The sequence below is a fragment of the Heptranchias perlo genome, chromosome 4 (assembly GCF_035084215.1).
Source record: "Heptranchias perlo isolate sHepPer1 chromosome 4, sHepPer1.hap1, whole genome shotgun sequence".
Classification (NCBI taxonomy): Eukaryota; Metazoa; Chordata; class Chondrichthyes; order Hexanchiformes; family Hexanchidae; genus Heptranchias; species Heptranchias perlo.
The window spans coordinates 59920617-59926616 of record NC_090328.1 but is presented as its reverse complement, the minus strand read 5'-3'; positions in this window follow the sequence as shown (position 1 = coordinate 59926616).

Here is a 6000-nt window from a genome sequence, read left to right as displayed (position 1 = left end):
GGATTTGAAAGCAAGGAAGAGAGTTTTAAAATTGAGGCGTTCCCGGACCAGGAGCCAATGTAGATCAGCAAGGACGGGGTGATGGGTGAACGGGACTTGATGCGAGTTAGGATATGGGCAGCAGAGTTTTGGTTGAGCTCAAGTTTATGGAGGGTGAAAGATGGGAGGCCGGCCAGGAGAGCATTGCAATAGTCAAGTCTAGAGGTTACAAAGGTATGGATGAGGGTTTCAGTAGCAGATGAGCTGAGGCAGCGGCGGAGACAATTGATGTTATGGAGGTGGAAGTAGGCGGTCTTGGTGATGGAGCAGATATATGGTCGGAAGCTTATCTCAGGATCAAATAGAACGCCACGATTGCGAATGGTCTGGTTCAGCCTCAGACAGTGGCCAGGGAGAGGCATGGAGTCTGTGGCTATGGAACAGAGTTTGTGGCAGGGACCGAGAACAATGGCTTCAGTTTTCCCAATATTTAGTTGGAAGAAATTTTTGCTCATCCAGTACTGGATGTCGGACAAGCAGTGTCTCAAATCAGAGATGGTGGTCGAGGGAGGTGGTGGTGAGGTAGATCTGGGTGTTGTCAGCATACAATTTTGGATGATGTCACCGAGGGGCAGCATGTAGTTCAGAAATAGGAGGGGACCAAAGATAGATCCTCGGGGAGCTCCAGAGGTAACGGCGCGTGAGTGGGAAGAGAAGCCATTGCAGATGATTCTCTGGCTACGACTGGATAGACAAGAATGGAACCAGTCAAGCGCAGTCCCACCCAGCTGGATGACGAAGGAGAGGTGTTGGAGGAGGATGGTGTGGTCAACTGTGTCAAAGGCTGCAGACAGGTTGAGAAGGATGAGGAGGGATAGTTTACCATGGTCACAATCACAAAGGATGTCATTTGTGACTTTGACAAGGGCCGTTTCAGTACTGTGCCAGGGGCAGAAACCTGAATGGAGGGATTCAAACATGGAGTTGCGGGAAAAATGGACACGGATTTGAGAGGCGACAACTTGTTCAAGGACTTTGGAGAGGAAAGGGAGGTTTGAGATGGGGCAGTAGTTTGCAAGGACAGAGGGCTCAAGAGTGTTTTTTTTTTAAGGGTGGGGGGGGTGATGAAAGCAGATTTGAAGGGGAAGGGGACAGTACCTGAGGAGAGGGATCTGCTAACAATACCAGCTAACATGGGGGCCAGGAAGGGAAGTTGGGTGGTCAGTAGTTTGGTGGGAATAGGGAATAGTAGCTGGATTGAGAAACTCAATGTAAATCGACCAAACTGCAGATGATATGAAGCTTGTATGGGCAGTAACAGTTTGATGATGCAGCTAAGCAAATACAAAGGACCTAAACAATACTTGCAAATGGGTAGAACTATGGCAGATAGAATTCAATCCAGATAAGTGCAGTTTTTACATATTGCAGTAAAAAAGGCACATTCCTAATGGATGATGTTGAACTAGCCAAGGTAGAGACTAAAAGAAACATAAGCTGAATTGTAGACTCTACACTGATCATATCCAGTCATTGCAGAGTAGCAATTAACAATTAAAATGTGGTTTAGAGTCAGAGTTGATAATGTAATGCATGATTGCTTCATGATTTAGTGCGTAAGGGAAGCCACGAGAAGCAGTGCTCATCATGACCTGGTATTCATAAATGATCCAGACCATGCACTGGAAGTGTGGGTCAGTGACCATGGAATGATCAAGTTTAACATGAACTGGGACCCAATTAAACTGATACCAGGATCAAGTTTATAACTTTAAAAGGGTTAAATTCAAAGAGATGTGTCTAGATTATAAAGGTAGAAAACAATGGGTATTGGTTAGAGAGGTAATGTTGGAGTGGGGAAGTATTGAGTGGGGTGCCCCAACATCAGGTTGTTACACAAAAGTAGGGCTAATGCGATTGGGGGTAATGTATTAGCATGGATTGAGGATTGATTAATGGACACAAAACAGAGAGTAGGAATAAATGGGTCATTTTCGGATTGGCAGGCTGTAACTAGTGGAGTGCCGCAGGGATCGGTGCTTGGGCCTCAGCTATTTACAATCTATATTAATGCCTTAGATGAAGGGACCTAGTGTAATGTATCCAAGTTTGCTGATGATACAAAGCTAGGTGGGAAAGTAAGCTGTGAGGAGGACACAAAGAGTTTGCAAAGGGATATAGACAGGTTAAGTGAGTGGGCAGAAGATGGCAGATGGAGTATAATGTGGGGAAGTGTGAGGTTATTCACTTTGGTAGGAAAAATAGAAAAACAGAAATTTTTTTAAATGGTGAGAAACTAAGAAATGTCAGTGTTCAGAGGGATTTGGGTGTCCTTGTGGATGAAACACAGAAAGTTAACATACAGGTACAGCAAGCAATTAGGAAGACAAATGGCATGTTGGCCTTTATTGCAAGAAGGTTGGAGTACAAGAGTAAGGAAGTCTTGCTGCAATTGTACAGGGCTTTGGTGAGACCACACCTGGAGTACTGTGTGAAGTTTTGGTCTCTCTACCTAAGGAAGGATATACTTGCCTTAGAGGCGGTGCAATGAAGGTTCACTAGATTGATTCCTGGGATGAGAGGGTTGTCCTATGAGGAAAGATTGAGTGGATTGGGCCTATACTCTCTGGATTTTAGAAGAATGAGAGGTGATCTCATTGAAACATATAAGATTCTAAGAGGGCTTGACAGGGTAGATGCTGAGAGGCTGTTTCCCCTGGCTGGAGAGTCTAGAACTAGGGGACATAGTCTCAGGATAAGAGGCCGGACATTTGGTACTGAGATGAGGAGGAATTTCTTCACTCAGAGGGTTGTGAATATTTGGAATTCTCCACCCCAGAGGGCTGTAGATGCTCAGTCGTTGAGTATATTCAAGACTGAGAGCGATAGATTTTTGGACACCAGGGGAATCAAGTGATTTGGGGATTGGGCGGGAAAGTGGAGTTGAGGTCAAAGATCGGCTATGATCTTATTGAATGACAAAGCAGGCTCGAGGGGGCCGTATGGCCTACTCCTGCTTCTATTTTTTATGTTCTTATGTTTCTAATTTATACCAATGTCCTGGATTTAGAAACTCGATGCAAACTGGTCAAATTTGCAGATGATACCAAACTTGGAGGGGCAGTGGAACTGAAAGAAGCAGCCCAGAAATTACAGAATAGACGAGTGGATCCAATTATGGCAGATAAAATTTAAAGAAAACAAGTGTAAAGTATTGCACATAGGAAGGAAAAATGAGTGACACATGTACTCCATCAACGGTGTTGAAATAGCTAAGGATGAAGTTGAAAAAGACTCAAAGCTGAACAAATTCAATCAGAGCAACAATCAACAAAGCTAACAGAATGTTTGACGACATAGCCAATTATGATAAAACTGCACCGTGCTCTGGTTATACCATACCTTGAGCCTAAGTTCGAGGAGAAACAAAGAAACCAAATTAAAAATGAAAAAAAGCCCTGCCCAGCAACTCGAGATGCCTCCAAGCTGCATCGATCGAGCATGTTCTTTTATTCATTCTTGGGATATGGGCATCACTGGCAAGGCCGGCAGTTATTGCCCATCCTTAGTAGCTTTAGTTGTTCAATGGAAACAAAAATCAGAAAAGATCTAAAATGAGCTACTGATTCACTATCACCCATTTTACACTATTGCCCAATGTCAAAATAACCCCCCATGACTCTTGTTGGAAAGTGCATATTTTTTTTTTATTATTCGTTCATGGGATGTGGGCGTCGCTGGCAAGGCCAGCATTTATTGCCCATCCCTAATTGCCCTCGAGAAGGTGGTGGTGAGCCGCCTTCTTGAACCGCTGCAGTCCGTGTGGTGACGGTTCTCCCACAGTGCTGTTAGGAAGGGAGTTCCAGGATTTTGACCCAGCGACAATGAAGGAACGGCGATATATTTCCAAGTCGGGATGGTGTGTGACTTGGAGGGGAACGTGCAGGTGGTGTTGTTCCCATGCGCCTGCTGCTCTTGTCCTTCTAGGTGGTAGAGGTCGCGGGTTTGGGAGGTGCTGTCGAAGAAGCCTTGGCGAGTTGCTGCAGTGCATCCTGTGGATGGTACACACTGCAGCCACAGTGCGCCGGTGGTGAAGGGAGTGAATGTTTAGGGTGGTGGATGGGGTGCCAATCAAGCGGGCTGCTTTATCTTGGATGGTGTCGAGCTTCTTGAGTGTTGCTGGAGCTGCACTCATCCAGGCAAGTGGAGAGTATTCCATCACACTCCTGACTTGTGCCTTGTAGATGGTGGAAAGGCTTTGGGGAGTCAGGAGGTGAGTCACTCGCTGCAGAATACCCAGCCTCTGACCTGCTCTCGTAGCCACAGTATTTATATGGCTGGTCCAGTTAAGTTTCTGGTCAATGGTGACCCCCAGGATGTTGATGGTGGGGGATTCGGCGATGGTAATGCCGTTGAATGTCAAGGGGAGGTGGTTAGACTCTCTCTTGTTGCAGATGGTCATTGCCTGGCACTTATCTGGCGCAAATGTTACTTGCCACTTATGAGCCCAAGCCTGGATGTTGTCCAGGTCTTGCTGCATGCAGGCTCGGACTGCTTCATTATCTGAGGGGTTGCGAATGGAACTGAACACTGTGCAGTCATCAGCGAACATCCCCATTTCTGACCTTATGATGGAGGGAAGGTCATTGATGAAGCAGCTGAAGATGGTTGGGCCTAGGACACTGCCCTGAGGAACTCCTGCAGCAATGCCCTGCAGCTGAGATGATTGGCCTCCAACAACCACTACCATCTTCCTTTGTGCCAGGTATGACTCCAGCCACTGGAGAGTTTTCCCCCTGATTCCCATTGACTTCAATTTTACTAGGGCTCCTTGGTGCCACACTCGGTCAAATGCTGCCTTGATGTCAAGGGCAGTCACTCTCACCTCACCTCTGGAATTCAGCTCTTTTGTCCATGTTTGGACCAAGGCTGTAATGAGGTCTGGAGCCGAGTGGTCCTGGCGGAACCCAAACTGAGCATCGGTGAGCAGGTTATTGGTGAGTAAGTGCCGCTTGATAGCACTGTCGACGACACCTTCCATCACTTTGCTGATGATTGAGAGTAGACTGATGGGGCGGTAATTGGCCGGATTGGATTTGTCCTGCTTTTTGTGGACAGGACATACCTGGGCAATTTTCCACATTGTTGAGTAGATGCCAGTGTTGTAGCTGTACTGGAACAGCTTGGCTAGAGGCGCAGCTAGTTCTGGAGCACAAGTCTTCAGCACTACAGCTGGGATGTTGTCGGGGCCCATAGCCTTTGCTGTATCCAGTGCACTCAGCCGTTTCTTGATATTGGCCGAAGACTGGCTTCCGTGATGGTGGGGATATCGGGAGGAGGCTGAGATGGATCATCCACTCGGCACTTCTGGCTGTGTGGTGTAGTACTGAGGTATCCTAGTTAAGAAAGCCCTAGGTTCAATTTCTGTTGCTTTATGAGTTATTCGACCTCAGTCAGGACATCTGTTGGGAGCGTAACAGTTGACTTCAGGGCTAGGGTAGGCCAGGAAGGGAAAAGATCATCCAAGGTTTCTGCTCCTGGTCACTATCCAGTGATGCTTGTTGGAAAATGTATGTGTGTGTGGATGTCATTTGAGGATAAGATCTGGCTTAATGGTGATATTCCCCTTAATTGACTAGCATTCCCATATGGAATGGCCATTTTATTAAAGAACTAGAAAGCCATACTCCATCATAGGTTAGTACTTCCAGAAGAGAAGTAGAAAAAAAGATGAAGATTTTATAACTTGGTCCAATTAGGTTTGCCAATTGCCCATATTGGCTGGACAGTCCATTTTTAAAAAATTGGTTGTCAATTATTTTTTGAAACATTGTTGAAGACAGGCAGACCAAATATGTTTTCAGATCTCATAGATCTCAAGTTCCCAACTTTCCTTCTCCAGCTTTCTCTAAATCCCACACATGTATAGAAATTGACTAATGTTGAATTCCCAGCAGATTCTGCCTGCAGCGAGCCTCTGCTCTCAACTCTAAAGCAGGCAGCAGTTGCATGGGTGCCGGT